Genomic DNA, 25,107 nt, shown 5'->3' with positions numbered 1-25,107 from the left:
TGACATTCAGTTACAAATTCCTCAACAATTGCTCTCAGTAAGTCTGTAGCACCACACACTTCAAGTCAAAGTGCAAGGGACAGCAACTGAGTCATCTTTCTGCCAGCAATTTCCTGTAACTCATGTCATTTGAAAAGCAGCTCCAGATTAAATCTGAGCTGGTGTCTCAGCACTGGTTCTTATGAACCCATGAACTACAGAAGTTCAGCTCTAGATTTGGAACAATCCAGCTGTGCAGCCTCTGGAAGAGGGTGAGCACCCCAAGCTTTCAAACACTGGGGCATCAAACATTTCATACAAATACTTATCAAGTCAGAACTCAGGACATGCTATTTGCAAATCATTGTACACTCAAACAGCAGAGGCAACAATGAAGACATTTTGTAAGACACAAATCAGCAAGTGCTTCCCCTCCACAAGACCTAGGACAGGCAAAATAGTTGACATATGCCTGGGACAAAAAACAAAAGCTCAGGACATCTGCTAGGTAAGAGAGATAGAAGAGCCATCTTCTTTCTCAGCTGTCATCTCCTTTGGTGTTAGCACTGCAGATCTGGTATTTCAGCACCATCATGTGAAAAACATTCATTTTATAACCACAAGCAAAGATTTAGATTTCTGTAATGCCTGGCCAGTAAATAGATGGCTTTAAAATACAAGAATGAATTCAGAAGAAAAGGCAAAAACCAACCTGCGTACTTTAATTTGTTATAGTAAGACTTAGGGGGGAAAAAAGGGGGTGAAAAAAGATATTTTCTTGTGCATTCATGAAAATCTTTTGTGAGAGCAAAAGGTGCATAATTTCAAACAGTTGTGGTGAACTTTAGCACAGAAAGAATGCACATCAATATTTATAATCAGAACTTCTCCATGCTGAACATAAAAAGCAAGAAAGAGATGATTCCATACATGTGCACGCACACACACATACATACTGTGACCGCACTTATCCTTTTTGCTAAACTACTTCCTCATAGGGTGAAAGGTCAGACTAATCAGACAGAAATTAGCTACAGCTGGAGAAAAACTTTACAAAGAAAATGTTTAAAATAATTATATTGCTTTTTTTTTTTTTTTTAAACCACATTATTATTTCTTTCAAAGCAGACCAGTTGGCTTGAGTGCAAATGCAGCAGAGCAACCAGTCAACGAGAGAGAGAATTGGAGAGGAAGTGTTCACTCAACTCATCCAAATGCACACAGGGGCTCACAGATACTCTGTATGTACAGAGATTCTGAGTTTGGCTGGTAAATAATCGTGGATGGACAGCCATGTTACCTCTTCACACATGCTGGAAAGAAAACAATAGGCTGCTTTTTGTGAATAAATGAGAAGTTTAAGTAAAACAATTTCCAGCACCACCCACTCAAACAACAATATTGTCATGGTTTCATTTTACCACTCCAAATGGCAATGCAAGTTTTTGCCTGTTTGGAAATGTAATGTCAAAGCAACTTCTTGTTTTAATTTAAGCAAGCAGAAGCTGCCAACCATTTTTGCTTCCCAGCCAAGAAGAATTTATCTTACACATTTATTAAGTCATCATATAGTTAATTACAATCATTTTGTAAATAGCCTAATAGAATGAAGCCAGCAATCCAGCACTGTTAAGCTAGCACTGATAGAGATACAAACGGGCCTGGCCTCAAAGTGGTGCAAAGTCATTGTCACTCCAATAGTATTGGTGGAAATACTCGTTTACAAGAGCTAAAGAAAGAGCTCACCTAAGTTCCCCTTGCCAGAGACTCTGTTATAATTATTAGGTGTGTTTTCTCCAGCCAAGACTGTCTCAGCAAAACTCCTATCCATCTTCCACACTGGTGTTTTCACTTAAAGTAGCTGCTCTTGGTGGTGGCTTTCTCATCCACGGTTATTTGGGTAGAGAAGGGGAAATAAATCACTGGGTATATAAAACACAGGGGATAGAACTTCATCACGGAACATAAGTGTAAAAAGAAAGCCTTGACAGACTAATGCTTTTATTGTGTTTAGGTGAAAGCCTTCCTCCCTAGAGCTTTTAATGTTGAAATATCTTGGAAGTTAGTGTGTGGTTTTCTGGGGGGTTGTTTGCTTGTTTGGTTGAGGGTTTTAAGCAGATTGATATGAAAAAGTGAAAACATTTTTCTTCAGAGGATGAATACACAAAAACCTGTTTCTCACTCTTCACGGAACACTGCAATCATACCAAATTGATGAAATATGGGGTTATTCCCACCATATTCTAGTAGAAGAGGACAAATTCTACTCTTAAATGTAACTGTAAAGAAAGTTACTCCAAACATCCATTGAAGCAAAAACACTGACAGAGCTCTCTGTCAATTTTCTTAAGGCTACTTTACATATAAAAAGTTACACTGGATTAACAAAATTATGTGGTTTTAAAATAGATAATTAAAGCAATAGAGCTTTATGTGAAAATACCCTTGAAATAAACTTAACCTAGTTTATAGGAGTTTAGCTGCATTGGTTAATTTACAGCGCAGCTGTAAATTGCAGCTGAAAATGGTTGGCAGCAGCAGACTTAAACATACTTACTTATATCAGCACAATGGTTTACATGAGCTTAGTTTAAACAGAGCCTTAAACCACATCAATACCCGTGCTGAGTCAAGCTCTTGCATCCTTCTCTCCTCATTTTGTTAGTTTTTCTAGCCCAATTGTAAAAATTAAAGGATAATGTAATAAATGAGGGTATATCCCAACAGAACAGCCAAAGCCAGGACACCTGGCTGAAATTTAAGTTGTTTTCCCCTTTAACTTCTCTGCCATTCAAATACAAATAAAAGAGGATGTCAATGCAGAGTCTTTGCTCCCTGTGTTATCTGTATGAGAGAAAATCCGTAGCTTTGTTTTGTTTCTTTCAGATGAAATTCATTTAATGAACTAAAGGGAGCTGTGCCTGTACAAGGAAGGGTCAGTCAGGGACAGAAATTATTGTCACCTCAAGTGGTTATACAAATGTAACATGTTATGGATATCTATAAAGTGGCATGGGAACACCTCACTCCAGTGCATAGGGTTTCCTCTGCCCGTGGTGGAACACCTGTCAGAGGAGCTGACCATGCACATGCATCATCTCAGGAGGAGGGGACCACTGAAACCATGCTTCCACAGCTACTGCCCCACAGATTCAGGGTAGAGCACGGTGCCTATCAGCGAAACACTTAAGCGGGTGCTTAACTTTAATTGCCTGCTTATAATCTGCGGGCCTGAGAGGTTTATGAGCCCTTTATAATGGGCTCTGTTGTAAATCCCAATCTTTGACTTCTTCAAAAAAATAAGAGATATCGGAAGGGAGGAGACTGGATTTTGCTCTCACAAATGGGCAGCTTGTCACGGATAGAGAGCAGCAGCTGTGAGATTCAGAAAAGCCACTTGGTGTGTGCTGCATTTGGAGCAACTTTAGGCTGAAGCGTGTCTGGGTGCTGCTGCTGCAGCTCAGCTGATCCCCGCCCACTGCTCTTGCTGCGGCACTTTGGCACCCGCACTGCTGCGTGGCAGCTTGCTCAGCTGAAGTGGCACAGTCATGTGTCCGTTATCTCCTTGTTCTGCTCTCCCAAGACGAATATATGAATGTGGCATATCAAAATGAGCAGAGTTCGCAGACATGACATGCTATTTAGGAGTTTTTGTTCTTTCTCTTCTGCCCCCCATTCAAACAAGCATGCAGATGCCTAAGCTTCTGTTTACACCAATGCTAGAATGCTGCTTATTGTAAACTGGAAATTAGGTCGCAAAGACATTTCAACAGCTAGCAAAACTACTCACAGTTCATCTGAAATTACATTTTCAGGATTCAGAATGAGTTACCTCATCATCATAAATGATCTCATTGTCCAAAACACAATAAGGACATGTCTTAGAAAGAGACAACGATGACATTATTCTCCTTGGTCTCTATTAATAGAGATTGCCCCAAACAGAAGAATCGTTTGAGAGGAGATATATTTGGAAGCAAATAATGAATAGGTCTGTCTAGTTATTCACAAGACTATACTGTTGAGAATGTAACAGTTACATCAGCTCCTTTTTATTTTTTTTTTTAACTGCACACTCTTGAGTGATCCCACATGCAATTAGTTGTTTGCTTTCAGAAAATAAACTGCATTGTACAAAGCGTTTCTTCCCCTCCTTCCTTTTTATTTTTTAACCTGTGCCAATCACTGGAGCAGTGTCTAGGTCTTTCAAACATGAGCAGGATCCTCAAGAAATAAGAAGAAATTTTATCCCCTATCAAATAAATCTGAATATGCAGCTGGGTCTGTTCTTCACCTCATCTGGAAATGGCCTTCTTGTAGAGGCAAATTCTGCAGGCAGATTCTGGCAACATAAAGCCAATATCATGTTGGTGGTGCTAATTTAAAGCTATTCACAAACTTGAACGAGAAGGTTGGAGAATGTTACTGCTGCTTCTAGCAGCAGCTGCCTGGCTGCTGGGTGCATAGAGGAGCAGAGTGGGCAAGCGAAAGCCAGAGGCAAAAGCGTTTTGAAAACAGACACCAGGTCAAACAGAAGTGCTGTGAGGGAGGGTGCACTTAAGAAAGAAAGAAACATTTTGTAGCAGTGAGGATGCAAACTCCTCTAGATTTGTTCTGTACACCTAAGAGGGATTAAGACATTTTTCTTTTTTTTGCTGTTTGGCATTATTTAAAATGCCCTGTGGTGAATGCACAGAGCAGATATTTCAGAAAGCTGGGGGGGTTATGTGCCCATGTTCTGTTTCTACTCTGAAGCGCCATACTGGCCATAGATGGAGAAGTATTATAGTCATGAAAGTCAAAGCTTCCTTTGGTCCTCAGTAGCTATTAAGAGTTATTAAGTTAGGTAGCTTTTAAGTGTGTCAAAGACAGGCCAAAGTGGAAGCGATGCAGCTTAGAGCTGCATGTGGCCAAATGGTCTGTTTTTGCAAAAGGCAAACAAACCTACCAGGAGCACCTTTATGCCGTGTGATGAATGCTTCAAACATCCCGTTTAACTTGTTATGGCTGGCGTGGATATTCCCAAGCTGCCCAGCTATCCTACAGCTACCAACCTGCTCCTTCTAGAGTGACTCTTGGCAGTCAGGATCATTGGAGGTCAGCAGCAGAGCACAAAGGTCCATGGGTCCCAAATGTAGAGACAATTTTTCCTGACTTGTTATGAAATCCCTGTGCAAGAGTTTCAAAGCCCAAGATGTCACTGTCCTGCCTTTCAAGCCCTCCTCCTGGAGCATAGCTATGACAGCCCAGTCTTTGCAGCCCAACCCAACCCAGTTTGCTCAGCACAGACTCTTGTTTCTCTCAAAACAGAAAAGAAGTTGCCAAAGTTTCTGGGAGAACCAGTCAAGACTCATCTTACTAGCTTGCAGCTAAAGGTACTGTAAAGTAGCTCTGCTAAATGTGCTTCACCTCTACTATCTCACCTTTTTACACAGCGTTTTTCATTTTATAATGATGCTGTCATTATCTTAGCCCTATCTTCTCATCCTATAGCTATAGGCCATTAGCCTTGTTAAAAAAAAAATAATTAGAATTGAAAAGGTGGAATAATAAAGGGGAAAATTGTTTTTTGGCAGCTCTACTCTGCTTATTTATATTGGCATTTCAAGACACCCTCAACTTGCATAATATATCCTGCCTTCCCTAGCGGTAGCTTTGTGATACAGCTTGTCTGTCTTGACCTGTAATCCTGCCATTTTCTGATTCTTCAAATTACTCTGGGTCAGAGGGACAGGAAATATTCTGACCCTCCATTGTCACAGAAAAAAACAAACCAAACCAGAAAAACAAGCCAACAACAAAAAAACCCCAACATCCCCCCTGCCCCCCACACGCTCCCAAACACATTCAGAAGAATGCAAGAACTTTGTGAACAATGTTGATCTCAAATATAAGAGCTGCAGTAAAATTGTCTGAGAATTTTGGATTGGCATAATTACTGTCAGCTCCAAGGTGTATATGAATTGGGTTTGCAAAGTAACTGCTGCCAGTCCCCTGTTTTGCTCTTCTGCTAGCTGAAAAGCTGCAAGCTGTCATGTAGCTTGTGCTGCCTCCTTATCCTGTAGTGCTATGAAGTTTTCTTGGGAAAACACTTGTTCCAAAAGCATTCTGCTTCTAAGTATGAAGAGTAACTTCACTCTTCTAGCAATTTAGAGAAGATTTCTTCAATCTTACTCTTGAATCGATCTTTCCCATGATTAGCAAATACGTAAATAAAACAGTCCTGGAGGTAAGAATAGGCAGAAGTACTGTGTGAGAGAGTTTTAATAAGCTGGTTTCAAAGCTCTGCTTTTAAATGAGGTTTCCCAAAAATGATCTGCAAAGTTCACGACTCCACCTGATTGCCAGTTACCTGCGTCATCTTTGTGCAGAAAGGGAAAAAGCCATAGCCGTGAACTTATGACATATAGAGGTGGAATGAGTCATTGAGGAGAGTGCTGAGGCTGACACTGCTGCTGACATTATAACATGGGCATATGCTCGGTCACATTTAACCTGTATCTGGACATGCTTATATCCTTCCTGCCTGCAAACACTGTCATCAGACAGTGCGAGACATTAACTGAAGACATGACATAACTGACTGATGTGTTCAGTATGCATTGAGATTCAAAGTATCTGTACACACAGGCTGGCTTTTCAATTTGCTCATGAGATACTTGATAAACCACAGTACTGAAAAGAAGACAAATAAGAGGGTTTGCAAATACTTCCATCTGCCTATTAAGGCTTGATTAACATGCCCACAGATGCAGTAAAAAAAAATAAAAATCCAGTTTTAAAAGCACATAGGTCAAATAAACTGCATATGGAAGCTGGCACTCTTAAAGCACGAGAAATACATGCCTAGATTAGTAAGTAATTATGCATACAACAGCAGTGCCTTCATTCTGACCACTAGATTTTGTTAGCGATTTGAGCCAGATCTGTGAAATGTGAAGGGGTTAAAAGTATGATGAGCACATGTTTCTAAATGCCAGCTTTCTTGGAGAAAGCATCTGCATGCCATGAACTGCAGATCTATTCTGCAGCTTCAGTGGCCGTACCAAAACTATTTGCCAAGAGTTCCACTCTTCTACAGCCGAGACTTCGCACAGCCATCGCTGCACTCTGGTAACACTGTGAACATTTTTCACCTCAAAAGAATTAAGCAAAGTGGAAGATGTTTATCTGAATTCTCCATCACACGAGAGAAGCACGTTGTTCAGATTTTCCAGGCAGTGGCACATGCAAATAGTACGGAAGGATAATTCTGTACTATGAGGTGGGTAGAGCTGGCGTGAAGTGGTATTTTAACAGATAATACCTGTTCCAGCATCCAACTCCAAGAGAGTAACTCAGATTATAAACTCTGATTAGCAATCTCATCTGGTTTAACACAAGTCTGTTCAGGACGTAGGTGATCCATTAGGCTCAGAGGAGGAGGAGGAATATACTCTTTAGTCTTCCTCAGAGTCCAAGTTTTTGGTAATCCTGCCTCAGTTCTTCACTACGTGAGTGTGCTATGTTGAGATTTTGTGATGGAGACTCATCAAGATGAATGTGCTAAATGCCAGGCTCCGTAGCATGCTTTTCACAGACTAAACCTCCATGGCTTCCCACCGTCCCATAATACATTTATCCTGTGCTGTGTTAACCTCAGCAAATAAGGTTCATATCAAACACACTGGGATTTTGTGTCCAAAGTTGACACTTTGACACAGATCTGTCAGCTCCAGACATGCCACGTCCTCCTGCCTCCCTCTAAGGTATCTGTGACAGTCACAAGAGCCGCAGAGCTCTCATCAGTGAACTTAAGATCACAGCGCAGAGCCTACATCTTCCTTGAAAAACACAGAAGGAATGAGGGGGGTGGGGAAGGGCTAAAACCCCTCAATGCAGATAATTTTCTCTTCTCTCTATCTCACCAAAGTCTGGGTTAAAAAGGAGTACCGTCAAACCTTCAAGCCACAGATGCGGGAGCTTTCTAAAAGCACAATTAGCCTTTTGGGAAGGAGTTTGGGCACTGGCGCTGCTCCTCTGTGCTGCAGCGTCAAAGCTTCCTCCAGGGCAGGGGAGAAGCCCCATGCTGGCAACACTTTCAGAGTAGAAAGTGTGTGTAAAAGTAGGGCTTCAAAAGTGAAATAAAACTCTTTCGACAATAATGAAAGTAATAATGAACTTTCTTTTCGTGTCAGTTTTGCTCTGTTAGTTACTTGATAATGCGATGCACTATAAATGGCTTGAAAGAAGATTCCTTGTCAGGCTGCAGTGCCTGGGGGTAGAGCTGCTCAGCCCTCACAAGTAATTAAAGATAATCAGGGAAAAATGCGAGGGGCTGTTGTGCTCCGCATTCCAAACCCCACCTACAACAGGAACAGCGCAGAAATGATTATTTAAATTTAACATTTATTTTTTTTCCCAGAGCCATCCGTGGGGGACAAGATCGGCAATTGTTTCATTGCCGTTGCTGTTCTGCTTCCAGAAAGCAAGAAACAGCTGAAAACCAGTTTCAGGAAGATCGATACTGAGCAAAACACGCTTGAGACTCAACTGGCTTTTGTGTTTTACTTCCTCTGACAGATTTCTATCAGCGATGTTTACCTTTAGGTGTACTAAATGACAGAGCCAACCTCCTTCATCTCCTGAACTAGAATTAATTTACCACAGAATATTTATAGGAACAAATAACAGCTTGAACAAATAAAAGAACAGTAATTCTAATAACAGTATCTACACTGGGGAAGGTTTCCCAGGTACTTAATGGACAACACTCCCACTGAAACCTTATTTATCATGAGGAACAGCGAGAGTTTACAGGCTGGAGAGCAACTCTGAAAAATCAAGCCACTTACTCAGGTGCAGACTCAGCAAGGGAACTGCTGAGTGCTGAGCAATTTGGGAAATCTGGTTGAGACTGTCTTTCATTTCTAGTGCTCTTTGAACTCACTGGCACAAGTCCTGCTTCTTGTACTCAGGGAAGCGCCAAGCCGCCAGCTCTGGCCACGCAAAGGTCTGCCTGGGAGGAAGGTGCCCAATGCCTTGTGTTATGCTGGCTGGGTGACAGAGAGCAATAAGCGTGAGGAACCAGAAGCAGGGGGTGATCTCAGATGGACTCGGTGTGCTGCTTGCCCACTTATGGATGCACTGTACCATGGCGCAAGAGAAACCAAAGCCAGAGACATCCTGAGACACACGGCTGGAGCTCAGCAGCAGGAGGCTGCAGCAAAACATATCCCCAGACTATCAAGGGAAGAGTCATCTAAACCTGCTCTCGATAGTGCCTTACACTGAGCATCCTCTGTTCTCCTTGCACTTATTGGGTGTCAGAAAATCCTATTTGACCTGCTCAGGGATCTGTTTCCCAAGAACAAAACCCCCATTGACTCTGTAGGGGCAGGAGAGGCCAAAGGAAGACCAAAGAGTGATGTGAAGCGGAAGTTAACAGTGGGGATTTGGTGACTCCTGAGCACTGCAGACAGCGTGAAATGCTGAGCCTCCTGCCACTTCCATGTCTAGAAAACTCATCACTGCCGGCTTCATTGTGTCTAGAAAATGTGCTTGTGAAACCAAACCGTTTAAGACGCTTGGAACTGCTAAGTAAAGCACATAGTTATTGTCTTTCAGTGCAGTGACCAAGCCCTGAGCAGGTTTGGATGCTTGGTGCCAGGTTTATCAGATTTAGCTAAAGACGGGAAGGAGAGGAACCAAATAATTACACCAAGTAACCCATAGCATAGTGAAAGATGCTTCACTGGAGGCTTCCAACATTCTTCAATTTGTGGACCTCAAACAATTTTCTAAATTGTTACAAAGACCTAGCAGACAGACAGAGGTATAGGGAATTTACAGTTTCTGACAATAGGTTTTGTTTTCAGTAGGTGCTTTTTTTGTGGATTCCTTTGAAGTAGCCAAGAAAACCACATCACTACATCCATGATTCCACAGGCAACAGAAGATCATCAACTTCCAATCTATTTTGTCTAGTAATTGTACGTGTTTGTTTCTCCCACACTCTGTTGATGTGAAGTTTAACACTCAAATATTGCCAGTTAAATACAAAACAAAACAAAACTGTTGATGTTGATTTCACAATAAGTAATATAAAACCATGAATAATGGGTTCCAAATGATGTAAACATGTGTTTAGAGTACTGCTTGGAGCACTGATGCTGACCTAGATTTGACCTTCCCAAGTATCCACAATCTATTCCTTCTATAAAAATAAAAAATGTTGCCTAAAGGAAAGATTGTGTTGTCTTCACAAATGATGAGTGTGGATTCCGTGTGACCACAAACAACAGAATTCTGCACAGGTCGTAATTAAAATGACCTTATAAAATATCCCATGGAAAAATATTTTCCAACAGACTGGATTCCATCAAATTTTGTGTAGACCACACACTTTAATCCTGGTCCTACTGAAGTCATTGAGAGTTTTTCCATTGACTTTCCATAGTCTTCTGCGTGTCCATGGTTTGGCCTTCATTAGCCAGGCATGGAGCATATAATAAAAAACAAACATAAAAAAGGAGAAGTTGTTCTATAGCTCTCTAAAAAGTATGCCCAGGGGGAGCACTGGGGGAAAACACACAAAACATTTTTGTAATGAATGTGTTTGTAAAGAATATTGTCCCACTTAAAAAAAAAAAAAAAAAAGACTGATAAATTTAATTTAAGCCATATGGATGCACAAAGGATGTAATTAATAAGGAAATGATGTTGATTATTAATACAGCCATCTGAAATCAGCCACGACCAAACCTCCTTATGTCAGGAGTGTGTCAGCCTTGGATTCAAACTAGGAACACATAGTGTCACACAATCAACGTAATGTTATTGACAGGACCTTCCTGACAAATGTTATGTGGAGACAATGCCACATCTTATCAGACTGAACAAGTAGAACGTCTACAGAAGATGCAATTATTTTAATCCAGACTTTTAATGGTCTATCTGCAACAATAGGCTGTTTGTTGTCATCTGATCCGAGGCTCAATCCAGACCGGTGAGACCTCAAGAGCCGCCACCACCACCATAGCATCCTACGCAGAACCGAGCACATACCAAGATGTGAAACTGGTGAAAAATTAGGTGCATTAAAAGCAGATGCTTAAAATGCATGCCGCCAGCTTCCTTCAAGTGGAGTATCTCGCCCAGCATTGTCCGGACGCAAGCGCGGCTGGGAGCACGCACGCCGGCGCGCAGGGCAATTAAACGGCCCCTCCTTGGAAGTCCTGCAAATAGATGTTGCATCTGTCTAACTCGGCGTCAGCACAGAGAGCGACTCAAGTCCTGCCAAATCGAGTGTGACCTTCAATCTGCCACTCTCATGGTGAAAGGCAGGGAAGTAAATTGCTTGGCCTTCTCTTTCTATTCAGGGTGAATACAAGCGGGTCGGCGCGGACCTGCCGCCGGCCTCGCGGGCTCCCATCCCCAGTGGCACCCCACAGTTTACACAACCCGGGCTGAATGCCATAGAAGAGGGGCTCCATTCACCAGGGGTCTGCATGCAAAAGAGACGCCCATTAGATCATAGTAATTATTCCATTTACATCACACAGTGCCACAGTGGGACGTGCAGGACTCATCAAACACTTCTCTTCACCCGAGCCCGGCTGCTAATGAGGCCCACTGGCGGCATTGTGCCTCCCATTTACTCATGGCCGTGCCTGCCTGCCAACAACAGCTCAGCCCTCCAGACAGGCTGCCCCTTTCAGAGCCATTTATTCCGCGCCCAACCTCTGACCTCAAGGGTTATGACATCAGCAGCCCTGATTTGTGATCATTTTTATTGGCGGACATTCAACTCTTGTTTCCTGTGTTTAACTCTGCCTCCCTTTTTTTAGCTAAACTTATTGGTTCTAATAGGCATCTGCCAAAAGACTATAAAGTAAGCCAGAGCTTTCACAAAGAGGCTTCTGATCTTGCTATAAAAAGCCCCACAGCTACTATTTATGCCAATAATAACGAGTAATTCATTATCTAGGTGCACAAAATCTGTTAACTACTAAAATGTTGAACAATTTGGAGCAGATGTCCAACAATTTTATGAGTTTTAATTAAAATGTTCTATGTATTTTCATCAATACACCTGGGTTTTTAAATTTACAAAGATGTTACATGGCTGCACAACAGTATTTTGCAAACCGAGGGTTGTTTTTTTTTTGCAGAGGGATTAGGAGGGGATGATTTGGGCTAATCAGATGCTGATTTGTGGCGAATTTTTTCCCCATTAAGGTGTTGATGCAAAATCAAAGAGGAATTAGAGCTGAGATTTAAAAAGACAGCCCTTTCTTGGGACAAAGCAGCGATATTTCAGGAGTCAGTGAACTTCAGTTTGTCTGCTTGAAATAGAGAAGGGAAATTTGCATTTTGAAGCAGAGTCATTAATTTTAAAGCTAGTGTTCTAAATGGAAATTAAATATCTTTAGAGAACAGGTTCTCAAAACACATGTTTTTCATAATGCAGTTTGTTTAAGCAGGGTGATTTCCATATAGCAGAAACAGAGGTATAATAACAGACAGCATTTACTTTATCATGAATGCAAATACTTATTTTCCCAAAATTTGACATTACAAATCACTATGCAAGCACATAATCACAGGTGTGTATGATTTATGCTTTTTTAAACATTTGTTAAAAAGAAATTTAAATGCTTAGGAAGTTGATACGGAACAAAATCTAAAATATTTTATCTCTGCTCTTTCATTTGGGTAATGGGAAGCTTTTGGCCCGAAGTTAAAAGCTAAATGATTTCTAAAAAGGATGGTTTTACCTCAATTATAATCATAAGCAAATTAACAAAAAAGAGGATCCCGTTCAGCTAATTTCAGAATGTTACAGTCGCAGATGATGATTGCAGGAAGTGGTTAAGTAACATGAGAATTTTTATTGTAACAGTGAGGACTTGGCATAACCAGCCATAGGCAGATAATCTTTGTAATGTGGTCCTTTCAGGGCTAATGTGGACATAGAATGGCTCAGATTTGGAGCTGTCACTAATCACTCTATCTCTCACGGAATCTGAGGATTTACATTTGCTTTCCAGATAAGATTCTCATCCAAGTTCTCTTTGTAGTCAAGTAATCATTTTGCTCATTACTTGCTAATCTTAATGTCGTCGTCTTCACCAGTATTAGCTTTATTTACATGGCTTATTTTTCGACAAAAGCTGAGCTGCAGTACCTTGTGTAGGAATACTTTACCATCACACTCACTTCCCTAAATTGTATGCGATTCACACAGTTCTGTACACAAAGTAGGGAAATGCATGAGCAATCCTAAATGACCACACATGGATATTCATGCAAGTAACAATCTCTTTTACATGCAGATGGCCAGAAGTTTCCCTCCTTAAAAAGCAGGAGGGCCCCTCTCTCCCCCACCAGCCCTCTAAATTAAAAAAAAATAAATAAAAAGAAAAAGAGAAAAAGAAAAATGAAAACAAAGAGAACACCCTGGGTTGGGTGTGCAGGAGAGCTCCTGCAGCACCAGCACTCTGCACTGCTCTGTACGACTTTGCGAATCTGGGTCTGTTCAGATCTTGGATTAATGGATGACTAAAAGAAATTAAAAGCTAAAACCACTGCCAGCCAGGCACTCTCCTCTCCTCTCCACGAAGAATGGCTTCCTTAAGAACTACTTTCAAAGAAGGGCATTACTGTGATTGGTGGAACCTTAGGAAGGTAGTTCCATGGACTAAGTGATCTTTGAAAGTTAACTAGAGAAAACAAGCTGCTTGGTTTGTTTGATTATTTGTGGTGCACACTTCTGCATAGGGTTTCACCTCAAACTGAAAAGACTACAATCTACCTCAATGAGGTTTGTTTTGGGTTTTTTTTAGGGGGAAAAAAAATTACCCTCCACCACATCTTTTACTAAGAGAGTCCACTCTAATGCATTTCACAACCAGGACATTTTCCCCAGGTACTGAACCATTTTTATGTTCTTCTTAAACTTACAGAACTTGTAGCTAGATCAAGGAACCACTTCCTAGTCCTGTTTCCATAGGACCACAAGCTTGCTAATGCAGCAAGTGATATATGGTTTATATATTAGAATCATTAATGTTATAATTTTTTACTCTTTATTGCTAGGCATACAAAAAAACCTTTTGTGTACCTGTCTGCAGGTGTATGGATGCCATCCACAATTACTGTACATGCAAACACTTTTTCCCTCACACGACCCAAATGCAAAGACACCAAGGTGTTGCTTTGAGGAAACAGAAAAGCTCAGACATTGTTTGGTAACTTCTCTTAGTACACCAAAACCCAGAATTGTACAGGAAAAGTAGCATGCTCACCCCCATGAGGTCCAACAGGAGTGTGGAACAGCTGCTATTGGAAGTGATCTCTGTATTTCATCTAGTACCAACTCAAAGCAAGACCAATCTCTATGTCTTGTTGCCCAGAGCCTTTTCCAGTGAAGCTCTAATGTCCAGTGATGGGGATCCCACCACCTCTCTGGTCCCTAGCTTGACCCTCTTCACTGAAGATTTTTTTCCCATTAATTTAGATGGAGTTTCCCCTGCCACTTCATAACTTGCACTACTCCTCCTCCTTTCTGTGTCCTCTCTAGAAAGGAGTTTGCTCTATCTTCTCCCTAGCCACCTGTTAGGAATCTGAAGACAATTAAGCCCTTCTCCCTACCTTTAGCCTTCTCTTGTTGAGGGTGAGCAAACTGAGTTGTCCCAAGGTCTCTCTGATTGCCCTGTGCCCGGCCACCCTGAGGTTGCTGGGTTTTTCTTGCTCTGATTTGTGTTTGTCTTTGCACTTGGAAGCCCTGAAGTGGAAGCAGCACACTAGATGTGGCCTTATTGCTGGTGAACAGAGGGGAGAGAAAAACCCCACTTTCCTGTAGCAGTTTTCCAGTATTACTGTCCAATTATGCGTAACCCCTCCATCAGGTAACGTGTGAGTCATGCTCCTGCAGCTCTCCTGAGAACAAGGAAGGGATGGGAGTCAGCAATAGAGCTTGCCTTGCAGAACTTGATGTTGGAGTATACATGGGAATGTATCCAGGCTGTCTTTTTTCAGATCCCTCCATGAGATCATAAGACGCTAGTTGCAGAAAAGTTTCTAACACCTAGCTACACACACTACACCTACTGTAAAATGAAAGATAGAGGCTCAAAGATCACTCTCTTTGCAGAGACAACAACTGGGAGCAGGAATTACCAAGACACAAACACAGGACTTTACTTCACCCAGTTTCAAACTAAACCTGTACTTCAAAGTCTGAAAGCACACAGTTACAGTCTGCAAATACACTGAGTGTTGCTCTCCTGAAGGATGTTGATGCTCATCACTATTCAGAGCACTCAGACTGGGGAAAGCTTAATTAAAAACATCTGACAGCCATGATTATGTTCATACATAATGGCCAGGATGCCTATACCTGTTATGCCAGATCTTCATACTGTAAATAATTAGTTATAGGAAACCTCAAGAGGTTTCTTCAGAACACATACTTCACCATATTTTTATAGCATTTGCAATTTTAAAATCAGGAATTGAAGTCTATTTTAAATAGGAAATACTAATAACAGGCCTGCTTGCCTTTTCCCTACATTAAGAGCAAAATTAATTTTGAAGCACTGCTGCACATTTTCCAGAGCAGCTACTAATCTGCTAATCTGTCTTTTGGAGGTGTTTAAATTGTTATGATCAGTTTACTTATGCAACTGCTGGGTTGAGTATTACAGTGGAATAATCAGAGAAACATCAGTTGTAACTCCAAGAGAAAAAACTCAGCTGGGGATAAAATAGTTTTGCAGTTAGGGTACAGGCTAAAGACTTTGGGCCTTTGGGCTCTCTTTTGGGACCCAGGGTGAACACTATCAAGTCTGTTCGGCTTTGTAACATCAAGTGTTTGTGAGCAGGAGTGTGTCTTCTCTTGCAGCTAGCCTTGGCATGCACCTTTCAGCTCATCAGTGTCTGTATTTGTAGTGACTGGTAGGGGACCCTCAATCCTGAACTACAAATCTCATCAAATGGCTTAGCCCTAAGAGATTTGCCAGCAGAAGGTGAGATACTCCTGCAAACCTGTGGCAAAACAACTGCCTCCACCTGGGAACTGGCTAAACTCACTGCTGGGCTGCAAGGTCCTGGATGCCCAGTCACTGACTCATAGAAGCACCGAGTCAAGGAAAGGATGAAGTCTGGACAAGGACAAACCACAGTCAAATGCTGATGCTTGCTCTTGTTACAAGGTGTGTCACACACTCCCTGGGTTGGCAAAAACTACTGCAGGAGGAATATCCCTGAAGAGACCCTGCAATGTTTGTGGAAGTCCTGAGAGCTCAAAAGTCAGCATCTGTTGGCTTTAAAATGAACCCCCACGCACATTTGTAGACCCAAAGGGTAGCCAAGCATGCATGACCCATGCTCATTGTCGACACAACTGCTTGGCACAGATGACTCCACTTAGTTTCAGGGTTTTTTAATTTTGCTAGGATTGGTGACCCAATAAAAAGCAGAACAATACTTTAAACTTGTAACTCTCCCTTTCCAGACTGGTCTTTTTTTTTTGAGCAGGTACTTCCTATGATACCTAGCTGTAGACTTTTCTTTTGATTGAAGCTTTATATGAGAAAGTTTTGCTGGTTGCTAAACTTGAAACAAAGTTCTGCAACATCTTGGTGGTGTGAAAATGCAAAAACCCTCCTCCACCCTGATGAATCGAGGTTCTCTTTTGTTACTCCTAGTGAATCGAGGTTCTCTTTTGTTACTCCTAGAGAGTGTGAAATTTTCACTGTCTCATTCTTGTGAGCAAAACCATGAAGCAAATTCTGTTCCCCTGTACTACCAGAGCCAATTTCTGTAACATCTCTCTGTGGTTAAGTTCATGCTGTTTCCAACCAGGCTTTTATGTCATACTAAAACAACAATACTTGCCTTATTTCATCCCAGTCTAAGAGCAAGAACACAAGAACACTGAATTAAATCTGATATTTCCTCACATTTCATTTTAATCTTCCAGGTAGCTTTGGACAAAATATTGCTTAGAATTATGTAACTCCTTACACCTTCACAATTTATTTCAAACTTTTTTTTTTCAGCTTGCTCTTAGCTGCATCTTTCCACATCCAAGATAAGTGAACAGGGCTAGCTTAAAACCAATATGGTACTGGTTTTACAGGAAACCAGCTCTAGCAAAGTTCATGCAATGGCTCTATCCAGATAAGATCCTGTGTCCAGACTGTAGGGAATGTGAAAACTAAATGCAGCAGATGTGGAGCAGCACTAAGGAACTTATATTCCAACCTGGTTGATTCCATGATTCTATAGACAGAGTGATTTGCTATTGGAATGGGCTGCCCAGGGAGGTAGTGGAGTCGCTGTCACTGGAGGTGTTCAAGCAAAGCCTGGATGAGGCACTTAGTGCCATGGTCTAGTTGATTGGACAGGGCTAGATGATAGGTTGGACTGGATGATCTTGGAGGTCTCTTGCAACCTGGTTGATTCTATGATTCTATATGCCATGACAAACTTTTCATATCTTTATTTATTTTATTTCCTTTGGGCTACCATTTCATCCAGTCCTTTCAAGGATATTTGAATCACCAGCATAACAAAAATGTATTGTAGGGAGTGGTAAGAAATAGTTTTTAATTTAAAGCACACATAGAGAAGGATTCTCATCTAATCCCACTGTCACTACAAAATAAAAGAAGTAAATGTGGAGTTAATCACCCATTGAATGATTACAGGAGCAAATGGTTTCAATCCAGTGCTATTGATACTGCCTGACCAAGTAGCTTTGGAAAACGTCACAGTAGCATGATCTGATGAGAACTTTTCAAAATCTCTTGCTGAAATATTCTCAGTATGAAACACAGCTTGGCAAATGAAAGTTCTAGTTCTCCCCCAAAAAGAAAATCCAAAAAAACACACACCCCCCAAAAAAAAAAAAAAGGCAAATAAACAAAAACTGCAAACAGGAAACAAAAAATCCAAAAGGTGAACAGAAACCCCCCAAAGCAAACAAAAACCCCAAAAAGCAAAGAAACAAAATCCCACAAAAAACCCCAAACAACAAAAAAACCCACCACAAGTTAGAGAAGCTGCATTTTGCTTTAAAGGTCTATGTCAACTTCAAACACTGATGTTCTGAACAACAAAAGCATCCTTCCCCATTCCTCTGTGAAACACACTTAGAGGAAGAGTTTTTTGCCTTAGAGTTACAAAACATGCAACCACAGTTTTGACTCTGTTCTATTAGGGGGAAAAAAAAGTACTCAAACAAAGCCTTATTATTTCCTTTGACATATTCAAACAGAAGATATGTTTGATTTCAGGCAAATTATCATTCTCTCATCTAATCTCAGAAATGATCTATGCAAAAAGTGTACCTCTATCACACAGCAGCACTTGGTCGACGCTGTAATTTTATGAAGTTGTAGATTGAAACCAAACCAGCTATTTCCTGGAACCATTGCAGTCCCAGTTTTGTAACTCCCCACAATCTCTGCTAGTGAGAATTAATGAAATACCTAGGCGTAGTAGTCAGAAGGAGAATTGAGTTCCCAACACATACCAGCAGTGACTATCGCCACACCCTTTCTTGACAATTACTAACCCTCAAAAGCCAGCCACGGAAGATTTGTCATTCGCATTTCTTAACATGCAACTAAACAAAGAGACAAGCAAAACAGAAAGGAAAAAAAAAAGTCCTAGGATTCAGTCAGTAAATTGCATGTGTTTGAGGGGTAAGCTATAATGGAACAATCTAACTCCACAGAAACTTGTGCTGATTGCACAACAATTGTCCTTTCTGGTGGGAGAGAAGCTCTAGTCCATGGGTGGGAAGCAAATCTACTGAAAGAAGCCAGACAGTTTGGTGTCCGAGGTGCCATAAACTGTCCATCCTGGCTGACAATCAAAGATTAAGCAAATGGAAAAGTCTCTCCTCTTCTAGCACGGTCATAGATACTGCTAGTCAAGGTTTAAAATCTTTCTATGGTAGATCACTTGGCCCCGAATTTATGAAGTTCTAAGATATTTGGGATGAAATGCTGGAGCAGTAACAAGCAGTAACATCCATTACAAGGTGATGCCACACAATGCACTCCTGCTTTGTTTTGTGAAAAGGACATCTAGACTGAAGCACCACAATCAGTTTACACTGATTGTGTTCTATAGGTGAAACTCCAAGTCTGTTATGTTGGTTAGAGAAGACTGCTGAGATAACATAATCAAGTGTGCTGCACAGAAGGATGGTGAAATGCACAGAACTGAGCATGGGAACTATGAGCCTCAGAGGACATTCTAATTGTTTTATCACGAGGGAGAGCTTCTTCAACAGAGAGGACAGATAAGGTCTGAGATAGCATTTGAAGGAATCAGTACACTACAGAGAAAAAGGCTAGCCTACCACACAGAGCTTGTCCTAGGAAATGCCTTCATGACCTTCCATTCTAGCTCATCAGTGGGGCACTGCATAACTTGTAAGCCCTCAGCCAGTCTGCTATCTTTCCTGAGGAGCAAGGTTGTGTGTGGGGCTCAAAGCAGATAACCATCCCAAAGCAGCATAGTCCTAGGCCCCCTAGAAGAGTATTTCTGCTTCTAGAGAGAGTTTAATAGGGCACATATTACCACTCATTAAACGAAGTACGGGGAAGAATAGCTGAGCTTCCAGGTGCAGACACCTGAGCTAGGGCTTTGAAGTTTTCCATTTATAACAGTACTTTCAATTAGGGGATCCCCAAGTTTGGAAGTATGGTAGGAAACACACTGTAAAGTGGCAAAAGTGAAGATTTTCCCCACAAAACCCATCTTTAAATATTCAAATGCTTTGTGACAGTGTCAGCACAACATTTCACAGGCATGTTACTTTGATTTGTCACTTAAAAAAAAGTCATTCTCTAAACCTAAATGAGTTCCTCACTGTGGCCCTACCATCATCTGTCAAAAAAAGCACTTATAAATATGCATATGATATTTCTTTCTCTTTTTTCCTTGCATGAAGAAGGTATCAATGCTACAGCTAATTGGGCTAATTTGCATCAAAGACTATACATAATTAATTTGTTTGTTAAAAGCTTTCAGCATTTCTTACAGGAAGTGCAAGAGATCATTGATGAAGTTTGAAGAATTAATTAGCAATAACAGATGTCAATGCACATAATTGTAAAGCAAGACCAGAAAATGTCCCGGCAGAGTCTAATTTCACAACAATTAGGTTTCTATAGAATCTTCTGCTTAATGGTATTTATAAAAAACTCTGACCATTTATTCCTTCCTCATTCCAAGGAGAAAGCTCATTTTTACCACTAAACAAGAGCCTTTCCTTCTATTATTGTTTAATGTAATTATGAGAGCAAATCCATCCACAACTTAAACATGACTTAGAGATATCAGCCATTCATTCTTGGAATAAGAAAATGCAAAGCAATGACTAACTCATATGGGCACTAGACCTTGTGATGGAGAGACAAAACCAATATGTAGGCCTCACACAATCTTAGATAGGAGCACAGTATTACAGTGGTCTTTTCCAAAACAGGGTGAACCACGTGAGTCTTGAGACTGATCGCAGAATCACAGGATGTTAGAGGTTGGAAGGGACCCAAGGAGATCATTGAGTCCAACCCCCCTGCCAGAGCAAGACTATCTAACTAGCATACTATCTAACACAGATCATAGAGGAACACATCCAGATAAGCCTTGAAAGTCTTTATAGAAGGAGACCCCCCAACCTCTCTGGGAAGCCTATTCCAGTGCTCTGTGACACTTACAGTAAAGAAGTTCTCCCTTGTGTTGAGGTGGAACCTCTTTTGCTGCAATTTACACCCATTGCTCCTTGTCCTGTCCCAGGGAGCAGCGAGCAGGGCCTGTCCCCTCCTCCTGGCAGCCTTCAGATACTTATAAACATTTATCAAATCACCTCTGAGTCTTCTCTTCTCCAGACTAAAAAGCCCCAGGTCCCTCAGCCTCTTTTCATAAGCCATGCCCTCCAGTCCCCTAATCACCCTCTTAGCCCTCTGCTGGACCCTCTCCAGCAGATCCCTGTCCCTCTTAAACTGGGGAGCCCAAAACTGAACACAGCGTTCATTTGGTGATGACAGGAAGCAGAGTTGCCTCTGTCCCACCCTGGGACTGTGATCGTATACCACACTGATCCTTGCTGGTTGGGAGATGAATCCGCACTCAGTTCACTCAGTGATGCTGTAAATGCTGGGTGTGAGCAGCTCTCAGGGCTGCACTAAGAAAACAACAGAAAGTGCAACTATGCAAACTCTTGTGTGCTCTTTTAGCTGGCTGCGTACAAGTGCAGTGCTGGATATTCACACACAGGGCCCCCTCCTCTAGGTTGCCACTTCAAGCTGTCTTTAAAGTCTTTAAATAAAAGTGGGGGAAGAATAACAGATCTCCTAGATTTTCTCAGCATTGTTTTGCTTTTCCTTAGCCCGAGTTCACCACCCTAACTAAACCTTTTGTTGTAACTACCCAGCTTTCAGTCGGTCTCAGTCCAGCTATTTCTGTGTGGTTTTTGAGTGTTCCTTTGAGTGCTTTATAGCATTCCTAGAAGGAATACAGTCCAGCTCTGGAGATACATGTCTCCATACATACATTTTACACTCGGGACTGAGGGTTCCCTAGAGGGGACTCTTTTCACTGTGCCATGCCATATAGCTGTACTGCTTCACGCAATGTCTTCAAATTACAAGGTCTCCACAATTGCACTCTAACATATAGAGACAAAATGCCAAGAGCACGTCTTATTTTAGCTATCACATTGTTGCTAGCTACAAGTTTCTACATTTATCAATGTTCTAAAAATTAGTTCTGAAAGGTGGAAACTGCCAACAAAAATTGTCTCAAAAAAAAAAAGCCCTCCCCTTTGAAGAACAAAAAGTAGTTACAGAACATGCAAATGAAGTGACCAAGATGCCTATTCAGGAACTGCTGGCATGGAGGATAATTATGACCTGTGAAAAGCTCTTTTGGAATCCTATACATTAGGATTATCCTACATGAAAGAAGAGTTTTCCAGTGTGAAAAAGGACAGGTGTGTCCACACCACAATGGAGGTGCCACCTTCATTGTCTGAACGACAGTTTCAGCACAACCCACTTATTACCATTTCCTCTTGTATCCACTCTTAACAAGATTAAAGTTTTCTGTTCAATAAGCACCTACTCTTCTTCACTGGCCAGATTGTATTAGCATGGTTGGCATTCCACCAAGGTTTAGCAACTCTTTCTAAATGGGTTTTAATAAAGGACTTTGCAAGGATCATATAACCAGGCAGAAAGAGTGTAGATAATCAAATTACTAGCTTTCAGCACATACCCTTCCTTGCATCTAGCCAAACAAGATTTCACATCAAATGCAGGAAAAAATCCATGCAAATAAGCCACTAATGGTTATTAGAAGAGTCTCACTCTTATGAGAGGATGTCTTATGACAGATACCCAACATTTGCTCAATTAGTCACCTTATTTTACAATAAATTTGAGGTGACAATTTTCATGTCTAAAGTGTTCCTGGAGGTATTACAGATTAATTACTCCTTGCAGCACCTCTGAGCTTATGGACTAGTAAGTAGTGAGAGATCAAGATAATGGGGCTTGTCTATGGTCACCCATTGTTCTGTCCATGCCAATAAAAGCAAGTCCCTATCTCTCCTCTAAGACCAATCCAATATACTGCCAGTTCTGCACATCTCCAGCTGGACACTGGGCTGTTACCCGTTGTGCACGCTCAGCATCTTCATGTGATCCTTCTCACTCACTCATTGGCTTAAAGTGGACACAGAGATCCCCACATTTGCTAACAGCCTGAACTCAGGTCTGCTAGGCAGGGTGCCTAATTTGAGCGGAGGTTATCTAGCTATCAGCCAGCTGCATGGACAAGCAAGATCCAACATCTACAGTTTACTGTGTGGGCAAGATCACTTTCTCCATTGTAGTGTAGACCTCATGCAGAAAAGCTGTTACCAGAACAAGATTATTTGTATTCTTTCTTATTCCTTGTAATATATTTCATCTTTCTTATCATTCATCCTTGACTCTAAGTGTTTGTGGGAGCCTATTTATGGCTGAAGCAGCTGACAGGGCAGCTCTAAAAGACCAGTAAGCATTTGTCCTATGTCTAGACTTGTCAAAAGCCCAACATCAGGGTTTCAGTGTACTCTCCCAGCATAGCAATAGTTAGATCTCTTTTATCTCTGATGTTAATTTTCATGGATCTCTGCCATTTTCTTTAGGGACTACAAAGTTCCCTGTTTCATTCAGGGGGAACTGTATTACTTTCTTCCAAAGTGCCTCATATACATGGCAAAAAATGCAGCTCTAAAAAGAAAGCTTTTCCTTGAACCTAGTGCGGAGGTCCCTAAGCTGTGTAGGCATCACAAAAGTCTTTACAATCAGAAGTATTAAAGAAGGTAGACCAGGGCCAGGAACTTGAACCAGGCCATTAATAGCTCTGGGTGTTTCCAGACTCATAATTAATCTATGTAATTAATTAATACATATAATTACATTGTCTCTCTGGCTCCAGGTCTGAATGCACCCACAGTTTTATCAGTAATCAGCTATTAGTTGATGACACTAAGAGGTTTACATGTAAATAGATGTCACCATTCACAAACAAGATAGAGAAGGTGAGAACACTCTACCCACTTCCACAACAGGATCACAAGCACCACTGACATAATAACTGGACTTGGATCCATGTCAGGCCAAGGCAGAACTTCACCAGAGGATAACAGGGCTGGAGAAAGACATACCATCCTCTCCAAAGTCTCACAGTATTTCTGCAGGGCAGCTTGCTTCTAGCAAACCAATTCACCAAGTTTCCTATCAAAAAGAGAGCACAGCTCCAGGGGTTAAGGCTGACAGCCTCAATCCCAGAGATCTGTGCAGGTCAGGAGGGAGATGGGTGCTGTGGGGCAGTACCTATGCACAGACACAGCTTTTTGTGAAGGCACTTGCATCTCTGTTACCCTTTGTGCAAAAGCATACCCACCGGGCTCTAATGCACAAACCTGTCCATACCTTCTGTCTAACCAGCCCTGACTTTACATTCCAAGTGGTGGGACTGGGGTTTGTATCTTAGTGCTTTTCCAGAGCTCCACTCACAGTTCAGGACCATGCTGCATGAGGCACTGCTCACCCAGCAGTCCAGCTCCCTCCCCAGAACATTTTCAACGCTTTAAACTTACTTAAATCCACCTAAGCAGCTTAGTAAAATCTGGAATCCTAAACATACTCTGTTATTCAAATAAAACAGAGCATTTTTCATACACAACTTGCCTCCTGGCAACTAGACCTTTGACAAGACATTGTATGTAAGCATAATAAAACAACATAAATGAAAGACAAGACAGCATGGTTCAGTGGATTTCAATAGAGTATGAAAACAGGAATCTTTTAAGCCACATCTTATACAAGAACTATAACCACCTTTTCCACTAAACAAAAAGGGAGTAAAAAGCCACAGATACCAGAGGTCCAAAACTGCAGAAAGGAGATGCTCATGCTGGCCCCTGCCCATTTCCACTCTCCTGCTACCAGCACCCACCCCCATGCTGGTGCATGCCCACCACATGGGCAATAAGAATCAGCCATTGCTTTTGTTAGGGAGTTATTGCTCATGAGAATTCAGTTCCCTGGGAGAGAAAGAGAACTCAGATGGTCACAAGCAAAAAGTAATTTCCTTCACTTCTTTTTTTTCTCTGCAGTTTTAGGTCTCTTCTAGTCTAACAAGAAAAACAGCTCTTTGCATTTATCAAAGCCCTTTTTTCTCCTCTCCAGTTCTCATGCAGCAGCTGTGCTGGTGTGGTATTTGGGTGCTACAGCTGAAGGCTTATCTTCTGGAAATCACCACGGCTGCTGAAAAGTTTTCAGAGCCTAGAAATCTTTCTAGAAGATTTTATGTTTGCTGAGGGAGGGAACAGTCTGAGCTCTTCAGATTGCTTCAGTGTAATCTTCCTCATATGTTTTCACCAGCACACTCCAGCCCCTGCTGAGCTTGGTTTGAGAGAATTAAGATTTAATGCAGGCATTTTTTTACCTGCCAGGCCTGCTGACACAATTTCTGATTGACTGAGCAGTGCTGTGGTGCCTTAGATATTCAATGACCATTAAACAATGATTGGACTCCTCTGGTGATTGGGGAAATCAATGTCAGCGGAGG

The 25,107-nt window shown here is 41.5% G+C and overlaps 1 long non-coding RNA gene across 6 annotated transcripts in view; it reads right to left on the bottom strand.

The window, feature by feature from the left end:
• Positions 1-25,107, bottom strand: part of LOC135188577 (uncharacterized) — a 228,745-nt gene that overhangs the window by 92,893 nt on the left and 110,745 nt on the right. The window contains exon 3 of one of the 6 annotated variants that reach the window (XR_010307743.1): positions 10,661-11,195. The exons of the other annotated variants lie outside the window; for them this stretch is intronic. This is a non-coding gene — a long non-coding RNA (uncharacterized LOC135188577). Of the gene's footprint in view, positions 1-10,660; positions 11,196-25,107 lie in introns of those variants that run through there. 6 annotated transcript variants of the gene reach the window in all.

This window comes from Pogoniulus pusillus, chromosome 29, assembly GCF_015220805.1.
Source record: "Pogoniulus pusillus isolate bPogPus1 chromosome 29, bPogPus1.pri, whole genome shotgun sequence".
Taxonomy (NCBI): Eukaryota; Metazoa; Chordata; class Aves; order Piciformes; family Lybiidae; genus Pogoniulus; species Pogoniulus pusillus.
The sequence above is the reverse complement of the archived record's forward strand: the minus strand, read 5'-3'. Positions and strand labels throughout refer to the sequence as shown.